At 40.3% G+C, this 11,014-nt stretch overlaps 1 long non-coding RNA gene across 3 annotated transcripts; it reads left to right on the top strand.

Annotated features, from left to right (window-relative positions):
- The first annotated feature begins 207 nt into the window (after positions 1-207).
- Positions 208-4,117, top strand: LOC125517628. 3 transcript variants are annotated; one of them, XR_007287714.1, is made up of 8 exons: positions 210-557; positions 650-789; positions 882-944; positions 1,023-1,101; positions 1,210-1,251; positions 2,708-2,889; positions 3,616-3,679; positions 3,780-4,117. It is a non-coding gene; the product is annotated as an uncharacterized LOC125517628 (long non-coding RNA). The 3 variants fall into 3 exon arrangements; XR_007287713.1 differs by having other exon boundaries at positions 208-789; positions 2,606-2,889; XR_007287712.1 differs by having other exon boundaries at positions 211-789.
- Positions 4,118-11,014: the final 6,897 nt, after the last annotated feature.

An 11,014-nucleotide genomic window follows, 5' to 3' on the forward strand; every position in this document is an offset into this window, starting at 1 on the left:
GCCTCCTGTGTCAGCTGCAGAGGGGTGGGTCGACGATGTGCACCCAGATTGTGCACACGCGTTTGTACTAGCCCGATGACGTGTGGGCCGCCGCTGCTCTGGTCCCGCTCGTCGGCTGCTACTCCTGTGTCTAGTGCGCATGTACCCCTTTCCTATGTGTGGTGTTGTCTCTCGTCTACTTTTGGACTTCGGAGAGAGAGGATAGACTGCAGCTGCCCGATGCATTTACTTGTGGGGCCTGGCTGACCGATGCATCTTGCGTGCCTCACCTCCATCCGCAGTTGGAGAGAGAGAGATGAATTGGTGCCTACTACGCGTTGGTCGACGCTGCGTCCGCCGCAGTCCGCGAGCCCGGGTGCACGGTGGCACTCACGGACCTCCACCGCTGCCTCGATGCCTTCAGCGAGTCCTGCGACCGAGCCGAGGGCCTCGTCCAGGCAGCGTCGCTGCCTCCCGCTGAGGAGAACGGGATGGGAGAAGAGAAGCATCGCCCTCCGACCACGCCGCTGGCGGCCGAGGACAAATAGCCCAATCGATCTACCTCTTCTCCTCTTGAGGTGATGTTCATCGTTCTTGTTTTTTCCGTGTGATGTTCATCGTTCCTCTTATTTTCTTGGTTGATGTGCTAATTGTGTTAGTCATCTAGAAGATGAATGAAACTGTGACGGGAAAGGAAAGGACAGATGGACTGGGATATATTGCCTCGCCGTGCCGCATGGTGGCCGAGATGCGGCAGCCCCATGCTCTGTTTCGATAGGCCTCCTCTGCTCGATGTTGCCGCTAGTTGAGGTTCGTCGTTCTCTGGTTCGCATGTTCTTCGCCGCTGCTTTGGATTCGTCGTGCTAATTTTGCATGTTTGCCTTCGTTTCCTTCATGGGCAGTTTGGTACGGTTTCCTGTTGTCGCTTGCGTCGAGCCTTGGGTCCGTCTCTCCTTCTCATTGAGGTTAGTCCACTCCTCTTGTGCTTGCCTATAAAATGTTTGATGAAATGCATGTGTGTTGATGCTTGTTCTATGGTTCAGCGTACTTTTCCCATTGCCAGCGCTTCTTCTTCTCATCTGTCCTGCTGCTTACCCAACGTGCTTCTGCTTGCTGCCTCGGGTAAATAGGCCGTTCTGTTGCTTCTGTGACTGGCTGAGTGTTCATTGCATGCCTGTGTGTCGTTGTGCTCTAACCGATTATTTTTTTGTGTATTTCGCACTTTCGCAGGCTGTACAATCTCTTCTGTTCCTGTGTCGTTCGACTCATAAGGTTTTCTTCTTTCCTTTCTACTACAAGTGTGCGTGTTTTACTTTGAGTATCTTCGTGTCACGCTGTCTGCCTGGTGATCTTTTAAATATCTGTATGCCGTGCCGATCGTGTAAATGTTCCGGATATGGTCGGGCATCGTGTGTTGTTCGTTCTCGTGTTGCTTATAATTCGTGTCTGTGTGTGAGCAGGATTTGTCCGCTTGTTTCTGTTGTTATACATGTTTTGGAGGTCATGGTAACTCGATGCCCCCGTGCTCACTCTTTCTGTTGTACACAGAAGCATATTTGTCCAATTCTCAAACTAATTTTTTGAAAGAAACCGCAGTTCATTACAACGCCAATTATGGATATGGATCCATCTTGCTGCGCTGGATGAAGGACTGGATGTAATAAGAATTGCATGTGACAATTGCTTATGAATAGTATTTGTTGTACAAACATCCAGTTAATTCTTGAGATACAACAGAGACACTATAATAGTACTACTTTAGTCAAATACATTATCCACTAATTGTTGTAGTGAAATGTCGCTCTAGCTATTAATTTGCAGAATCTTGCATGATAAACTATAGCCATGTGATCTCTATGGTGTTCTAGTAAATAAAGAAAACTAGAATATGTGCCTTCAAAATTTTCTATTTATATACAAAAACCATGCATTGGTACATATTAACCATATGAATAGGACTGAAGATCTATTTTTTGTCATGTTTGTAAGTTTTCTGTTATTTCCTCTCAGTGTGAATAGGACTGAGGAAGATGGACATAGCCCTTTAGGTAATTTCACTTTTTTTGAACAACAAACCGTAGAACAATAGTTCTATGGTATATTTTCATTAAAAAATAGTATGTTACAAAGGTAAAGGAGAAATAGAAACAAAAGAAAAAAGATCTAAGCTAATGGGGCAGAGCCCTTATCCAATTTCTGTTTTAGCAACATGAGAATCAGTTAAAAATTGATCTGACAGCCTTCTTGAACAAGGTGGAATGCTCGTCTTTGATCTTGTGTTGAAGTAGTTGAAGATCCGTTTTTAATTCAACCCTCTAATTTGATATTGTCGGCTAGATGTTTCTGAAGACCTTGCCATCTCACTTTGTCCTAGATTAATAAAAGATTACAAATTTATTTGTCTAAATAGGACATGTTATTTACGAAGGTATACCATTTCTATTGACTGGATAATTTACATGTTGGCAAGGACTTATTGGTGCAGCGTGGTCATAATTGCTCGGCCAATTTCCCAACCCAAATCCAGAACCGCTTCATCTTTAGATCTTTACATGATTGATGAAATGCCTTAGAGACTAAGATCTGCACTTTGTTTTTCTCCGTTCTCCTGCTCACGGATTAACAGATGGTTGTAAGAGCTAGAGAAGCATTAGGAACTGGTCTACAGTGTCTTCCAGTGTATGCGTACACACAATTCACTTTCCTTTTCTTTTTTCCCTTTGTATAGATGATGTGGTTGGGTTACGAAGCCTCTTCTTGCAGTGTTGTCTGCAAGGCCAAACGGAAGTTATTAATGCATTTGAGCTGCTCTATCTGATTGTTCATTTGCATGAACCTGTTTTAGTTGATGTAAAAGTGTTCTCTATTTCAGAAAGCCAGAACACGAGATTGTGCCCCCTCTTGCTCCAGGTGCATGTTCCTGACCTCCTTTCCCCTCTGATTTGACTTGCTTTACCTTGTGTGAAGTTTTATACTTTCAACTTTACAAAGCTATATCAAGTTTGCTTTCAGCTGTACTTGGCTACACCTGTAACATGATGCATTTCTCTTTCAGTTTATTGAATACATTTTGAAGAAGTGAATGCTCTATCTGGTACGGTCCTATGACTCATTTAACAGTCCGTCAATTTGCTCACAAACCTCCTCATGTACAACATACAATGAGTATTCTGTCACGTATCACTCAACATCTTGATCTTTCAGCTAATAATATGCTGTAAGTTTTTAGGCGTATCACTGTTTGCAGCTTTTGGGTTCCTTCTGTGTGTTGGGAGATAATGCTCTTAATAAACTTTATCTTTCTGCAATGCTATGCCAGACAAATTCAGTACTGAAAATCTAGACTGTTCTTTCCACTCTGTAACAACTTCTATGCTTGCGCCACCATGATATCACTACAACATTTCCCTGGAAAATTTTATTAGTTGCATGTAAACTGAATTGATTTACCAGTAAAAACCTGGACAACTCATTTCAGTCGCTAACAACAATTGTGGCATTACCGGGATATGTCATGTACGTGCTCTGAGTCGTAGTAGGATGCAAAAAGTACAATAAGAGATAGAATGTATGCACTATGGCTAGTAGTAACATTTTATTGACTTGTGCAGTATTTGATACTATCTATTTCTGCAGGCTATTCCTCATGTTGCAACCTTTTCCCATAGAATTGAAAGGAAGATGGAAGAAATTGCAGGAGGTGTACTTAGTGTTCCATTAGTCTTAGTATCAGATTTCCATGTTCAGTTATTCACACTATATTATTGCTCGATATCCATGGCTTGCTATTATTTGAGCAGGAATGGTGTTTCCATGGTGACATTCAAAACCAGTCAAGACTATAAAGGGGTTGTGAAGGACGAAATGCTATGGATCCAGAGTGGGAGGGGAGAGTTACCAACAATGTATCAAGGATAAACCGTGACATGGATTCCTAAGTTCCAACTTACATAGCAAAATTATATAGGGAGAATGCCTGCATTTTGAAAACTCTATTACATAGTTTGAAGCTATGTTTCCTTCAATTTTCATTATTAAAAGGATCTTTATTATTGCCAATTTGTCAAGCATTTATTGTCGAATAACTCTTTGTTTCAAATGAGACCTGTGGCGCAAGGGGTAAATTTATTATACATCTTATTGTACACAGCAAGCCTCTTCTTTTTTTATTAAGAGGGGTTAAATTTATTACCATATGTGCTTGCTCACAACTAAATCAACTAAACCATGAATTTTCTTTTTGATATGTTTTTTTCAAACTGAGATATCTAATCATTATAACCTTATTTTCAACTAAAACAATGCTTCCTTAGCTGGTTTGTACATGTTACACAAATATAATTTTTTTTCAAACTCAGATTTCGCACCGTGATAACCACATTTTCAATATAACATCGTTTAACACATGAGTTTGTACTACCAATATTGAATAGGTTCTTGCAAAATAGAACTATTTTCATCGACAACATGGCTATAGCGGGTCTCTGCGCCATTTGGCGCAACGGATCAACTAGTATATATATACATACATAAACACTATTCTGATCACGAGATCAGAATAATATTCTGATCACACCATGAACTTCCCAAGTAACGCGCCTGACCTTCCCCGAGTACTAGGTTGAACTTCAACTAAAAGGTGTCCAAATGGGGCTTGCGATATACCGTTAGAAAGCTATGGACACCACTATCATGAACCAAGTTAAATTTTTGGCAAAATGTAAGCGGTTTAAGAGCAGTTTTGAAAACCGTTTTTTCTATGTACAAAAAATGTGAATCGTATTTTCGATCGCATTTCTAAATCGTTTATCGGAATGGGGTAAATAATACGGCGTTGGAAAGCTGCTGCAAAACCGCTCCTTCGACATGTTGAAAGTTTTCCCTAATTCCCTATGGATCAAGAGTAATTTGTAAAATCGTAAAATTTCACAAACCAAAGAGCCGAGTTCGTATTTTCAATGTAATTTCTAAACGGCTAATCCAATTGAGGCAAATGATATGGCGTTGGAAAGCTTGTGAAAATGCGCTACTTTTTCATGTTGAAAGTTTTTTCTAGTTTTGAACAGTTTAAAAGTAATTTAGGAAACAGTTAAAGTTTCATCAAGTTTGTATTTTCAAGCTAATTTTTAACCGTGCTTCCGAATGCAACAAATGATACGACATTGGAAAGCATGAGGAAATGCGATACTTTTCTATATATATTGTTTCTCTCAATTCCTTACTGTTTTAAGTCGATTTTGAAAATGGCTAAAAACATATTTTTGCTGTAATTTCTACAACCTTTATTGCAATTAGACAAATAATATACCACTGAAAAGCTACGAAAAATGTGAAACTTTTTCATGTTGATGGTTTTCTCTGATTCCTAGCCGTTTTCAAGTAATTTTGAAAACGGCGGGATCATTCGTTCTGCCTTTTACGCGAAACAGATTCTTCAAAAATGCACCGCGTGAAAAACTTGAACTTCTCGGCATGTGTACTTGAACTTCACTCTGTTTTTTCACGTGCTTTTCTTGCTCGTAGCTCTTCATCCACTGCTCGTAGCTCTCCATCCACTCACCGGAATTGAGCAGATGATACACCGACGGAAACCTGCTGCAAACACGCAACTTTCCCGTGTTGAACATTTTTTCATACTCGCGATGATTTCAAAAGTTTTTCATCTAAAATTCATTCAGTGTAGTAGTTGAACTTCCTGCTGTTTTCACGTTGAACTTCTGTGACGTATTTTTGTTTGTAATTTTTTCATCCATTTCGTCAGTGTTACCACCAATGATATTCGTTTTGAACAAACCTCTCACAATATTTTTTTTAACTTTCTCCGTCCGAGGACTTGAACTTACACAAATAATATTCCTGCCATTTTGAAATAAATTAGAAAATGACGAGATCATGATTTCTGCCTTCATCACGAATGGAAACGCACTGCGTGAAGTAGTTGAACTTCTCAAGCATATCTGTTTTGAACCTCACTCTGTTTTTGACGTGCTATTTTTTGCAATGCGTGAAGTAGATGAACATCTAGGGCAATCTGTTTGAACTTCACTCTGTTTCACTTTATTGTATTTTTCTTATACGAAACACATACCATGCAGTACGTGAACTTCTGGATGTTAGCACTTTGAACTTCTCTCTGGTTTGAGTGAATTATTTTAAAATACAACAAAAAAACTTTTTTTATGTATTTTGGACATCTAAATACACGGTGAACCTCTCTCACAAGAATTTTTGAACTTTTCCTCGCCGAGCACTTGAACTTCTAGCAAACATTTTTTTCATTTATGAGTTGTTTTTAAAAGTGCAAAAAATGGCATTGTGTGTTTTATTTTTTGAACAGGTAAATCCTAGGTTTTAATAAACTCCAAACTTCTCTCTTATTTCAATATGAACTTCACCTTTTTATATTTTGAGTAAAGAATTGTATTCGATTTTTATATGGAAAAATCGAACATGCAAATACAAGGTGAACCACTCTCGCAAGAATTTTTAAACTTCCTCGGACATAGCATTTGAACTTCTTGCAACAAACCTTTTAAGCTTTTTGTTTTCTATTCTTATATTTCTGATCTAAAACACATTCGGTGTAGTAGTTGAACTTCCCGCTGTTTTCACCTTGAACTTCTATCACGTATTTTTGTTCAACCTTTCTCAAAAGAATTTTTAAACTTTCTCAAGCCGAGCACTTGAAATTCTAGCAACAAAACTTTTAGCCTTTTCTTTTTCATTGTTTTTTTAATACAAAATGCACACCATGTAGTACGTGAATTTCTCGCAATTATCAATCTAAACTTGTCTCGATTACGTTAAAATATCTGAGTTTTTTATAGGCATCGAACCACTCTACCTTTTTTATTTTGAACTTCATTGTGTATTTTTTAGAAATGTGAGATTTGGAGGTCTTTTAGAAAAATTTAACTTCTTCGTTATTTCAAATTGAACTTATTGGTTTTATTCTTTAGTAACTGGAAAAATTCAAATTTTCAAATACATATCAAACTGCTCCGCTTTTTCCAATTAAATTTCTTGGTTTTATTCTCTAGTAACGAGAAAACCTGAGTTTTTTACATACATTGAACTACTCTGTTTTTTAGAATCGAACTACTTGGATTTAATCTTTAGTATTGAGAAAAATGCCCAAAATGGCATTGTTTCTTGTTTTTGTTTTCTGATCTTCTAAATCCTAGGTTTTAATATACTTTGAACTTCTGTGATATTTTAATTTGAGCTTCACATATTTTATGTTTTGAGTAAACAATTGTGTTTGATTTTAAAACAAACATCGAATTTGGCCTTTTTCTATTTTTGAACTTCATGGTTGATTCTTTAATAACGACGGATATTTTAGTTTTTTAATGGTAAAATCCTAGTTTTTTTTGTAAACATCGAACCACTCGTTATTTTATTTTGAACTTCTATTTCGTTGAAAAATAGAAAATTTCTTTTTTTCAAACCCTTTTTTAGTTTTTCCTTTTTGTTTAATTTGAACTTCCTCATTTTATTCTTCAGTAACGAGAAAAAATTGAGGTTTTTATATACTACGAACTTCTCTGTTATTTTAAATTGAACTTCTTTAATCCTATTCTTAAAAAATATATTTTTAAATAAGAATCAAACTTTTTTTTAAATTGAACTTCATACTTTTATTTTTCCTAGAAACGAAAATAATTTAAGTTTTTTGTATACATCAAACTACTCCTTTATTTTAATTGATCTTCTTAATTTTATTCTTTGGTAACGAGGAAAATTTGACTTTTTTATAAATATTGGACTTCTCTATTTTTTAATTTGGACTTCTTGGTTTATTTCTGTTAGTAACAGAAATACCCTTGTTTTTGTAGCAAACATTTTGAACCGATTTGTTAGGAAGGTCAAGTCGGCCATCGCTAGAAGGTCAGAAGTTGTTGTTGGTCCATAGGAGCACCAAGTCGTCGCTAGAGAAGGAAGAGTGGCATGTCATCATCGTCACTATGGTGGGTTACTAAGTTAAACACCCTAACTTTTTCTTTTTCTGTTCTGCAGAATGCAAGTGTGAATAACTTGACAACATGATGTACATAGGGTGCTAGTGTTCCAGAAAATATACTTATCATACTTTTGACCTTCACGAATAAAGCATTTTGACCTTTCAGCCCCTTTTTGTTGTTCAACAACGGACTAAACTAGGCAAACACATATAATTATTTTTTGTTGCAGCTCAACTGATACACCAGGCAAAGGCGGCCTGCAACAGTGGCCAATTTTTCAGAAAGATAAACACAAAACATCTGTTTTATGCACTAGAGTTTTGCTGCAGACACCTGAATATTTTTTTCCTTTTGCACAAACAACCGTACGAACAATCATCACATTTCACAAAGGTCATTTAACCACAAGATTGTGGGCACACAGACTCGCAAACGGGAGGTGCACCATTTTTTTAGGAACACCAAGCTTGAGTGATAGTGGAAAGAAAGAATCATAAACTAAAGGGTATGCTGATCAAAGTGTTTTACGTACACACAAGAGTCCATAAGCTTTTCAGATAACAACATGTTGCCGTAGAAGTTATCTAATCAATTATGAAGAAGTTAATAAATGAAAAACAAGAGAGGAAAAACATGTCTAAATATACTAAAAAACATCTCTGAACCATCACATCCACATCACTCTGAACTTCAGTCCTCCTTTAAAACGCAAACTTTTTCCCGGTAAACATATGTGACCTTCTCCTGTCTATTTATTTGAACTTCTTTTCAAGACAAAATATTCTGGCGTCAATTTTCCTAACATATAAAATGGAAGACAAACAAACTCATTAGCAAAAACAGATGGTGGGTGGAATATTGTTCCCACGTTATCCACATACGTACACAAGTTGCTGAATTTTCTTTGATGTAATTTTTCAAATAGAAGCACACACAAAACCATCGAGGCAACATACTCTTTGACCATTTTCTGCTAAGTAGCTATACTGATGCATTCTTTTTCCATTTTCTTTGACTCTTCAAATTTGTGCCTACAAGAACAAGGACTAAACTGACAGAATTAGAGTTTCAGAACTAAACGAAAGTTGCAGCATGCTCCACCGCATGAGTAGAAGAAGAACGATGGCTTGCTCCTAGACCAAGTTCTTAAGAATGTTAAGATTCCTTCCAACATGTTCGTGCAGGCCTGTCTTTGCATATCCTACTTTTGTTTATTCTATCTCTCCAACCAACACAAGTACACATATTTTTGCAAGAAAGCAGCATGAGCACACAGTTGTCTGAATCTTATTTTATTTTATTCTGAGGTAAACTCTTGCTATTCCGGTCCAGAGCTCAGATACGTCCTTTTCCTGTCCTCGATGAATCATGGACCAATGATTAGTAAAATGTCTCTAATCATTGTGCGGTTTCTTTGGAGACAGGCCGCATAACTGTAATCTTGGAAAAGTCAATGTCTTGCTCACCAACTAGTAGTTGAAATCCTCTAAACTTGTCGTATTCAGCTCTACACATCACCACAACATTACCATAGTTGTTGCTACTCGCTAGCCTATCACCACACACTTCATGCCACCCACTGACTGTCATTTGTTTACTCATCCTCACATTTTCTTTATTCTGCAGATGTTGTCCCCTGCAACTTCTCAGAATCCTGAACAGTATAAAAGCACCTAAACTGTTGTGCATTTGTCTTCACCCCTCTCAACAGCAAGTGCCTCCAACCACACTCCCCAAGCCACCCTTCGCCTCCAAGGCTCCCAAGTCCCAAATTTACATCTCAATGGAGGCCGGAGGCCTAATTTCAGAGGCTGCCTGGACCATGTTTGACTTCCCGCCGCAGGGCGAGGAGTCCGATATCATGACGCAGCTGCTTGGCACCTTCCCCTCCCATGGTGATGAAGCCCAGCAGGATCTGCCTTGGTATCAAGTTTCCCATCCATCCTACTATGACACTGATGTTGATACAAGTGCATGTAGCGACAGCAATGCTAGTAGCTTGCCGTTCCATCCGAGTGTATGGGCTACTATTTGGGCGATTCAAGTGAAGCCCTGGGCATCTGCTCCTGCACTGCAACACATGACCTGAACTTGGTCCAGGAGACAGGCGCTGGAGGAGGGTGCGGCGTAGCAGAGGGCAGGTCACACCAGAAGGAAGGGCAGGCCGCGCCAGAGCGAATGGAAGTTCACACTGAAGCGGTGAACCTCTCTCACACAGTGGCAGACGGGTGGGGGGGGGGGGGGGGGGGGGGGGGGGGGGGGAGGCCATGAACGGTGGCATGCCCTCTGCTACATCGGGCGGAGGTAGTTTGCGTCGCTGGAGGTTGGATGGGGAGGCGCCTGTGGTCGGGGCAAAGCAGCGAGGAGGAGTTGAGCGATGTTGGGAGCAGCCTATGTCCCAGGGGAGGCGCGGCGGCGTACCAGAGGTAGGTGACGGGGTCGCGCGCCGGCGCTTCATGGCGGGAGGCGGCGTCAGGGTCGCACGCCGGTGCTTGGTGGCAGTAGGCGGCGGCGGGATCAGCCCCGGGTGGATCCGAGGGAAGGAGGCGGTCCGGTGGCCGGATCCGGGGGAGGTGGTGTCGCGGCGGCCGGATCCCGGGAGGGAGCGGCGAGGCGGCCGGACTTAGGGCCGGTGGCGGCGTGGTGGCTGGTTCCGGGGAAGGGGAGGGAGCGGCGCGGGACTGGGTGGGTTTTTTTCTCCGTGGCTTCGGAAGTTCGGGAACGCCTCTTCGGGCCCTGTATAGAGCGCTGTGATCGAAATAGTTATTTTGATCCCGGAATTAGAATAGTGTCATCCTATATATATATATATGATGATACTTAACTACTAGGTACAATGCATAAAATTGAAAACAAACAATACTAAAACTAATAATCCCTCCTGAGGCCAGTATTATGTCAGCCCCTCGCCAGCAGCTCCCTTGTGCGCGGTGTCTTCCCAGTGTAGAGGCAGTACTCTGACTCCTCCGCCTCGCAGCGCTTGACGTACCGATCTGCCTCTTACTGGCGGATGCGCACGGCCGATCTTGCCATTTCGTTGAGTGCCCACCAGAGGTCCTCGTCGGTGGCAT

The sequence above is a fragment of the Triticum urartu genome, chromosome 6 (genome assembly GCF_003073215.2).
Source record: "Triticum urartu cultivar G1812 chromosome 6, Tu2.1, whole genome shotgun sequence".
Lineage (NCBI taxonomy): Eukaryota > Viridiplantae > Streptophyta > Magnoliopsida > Poales > Poaceae > Triticum > Triticum urartu.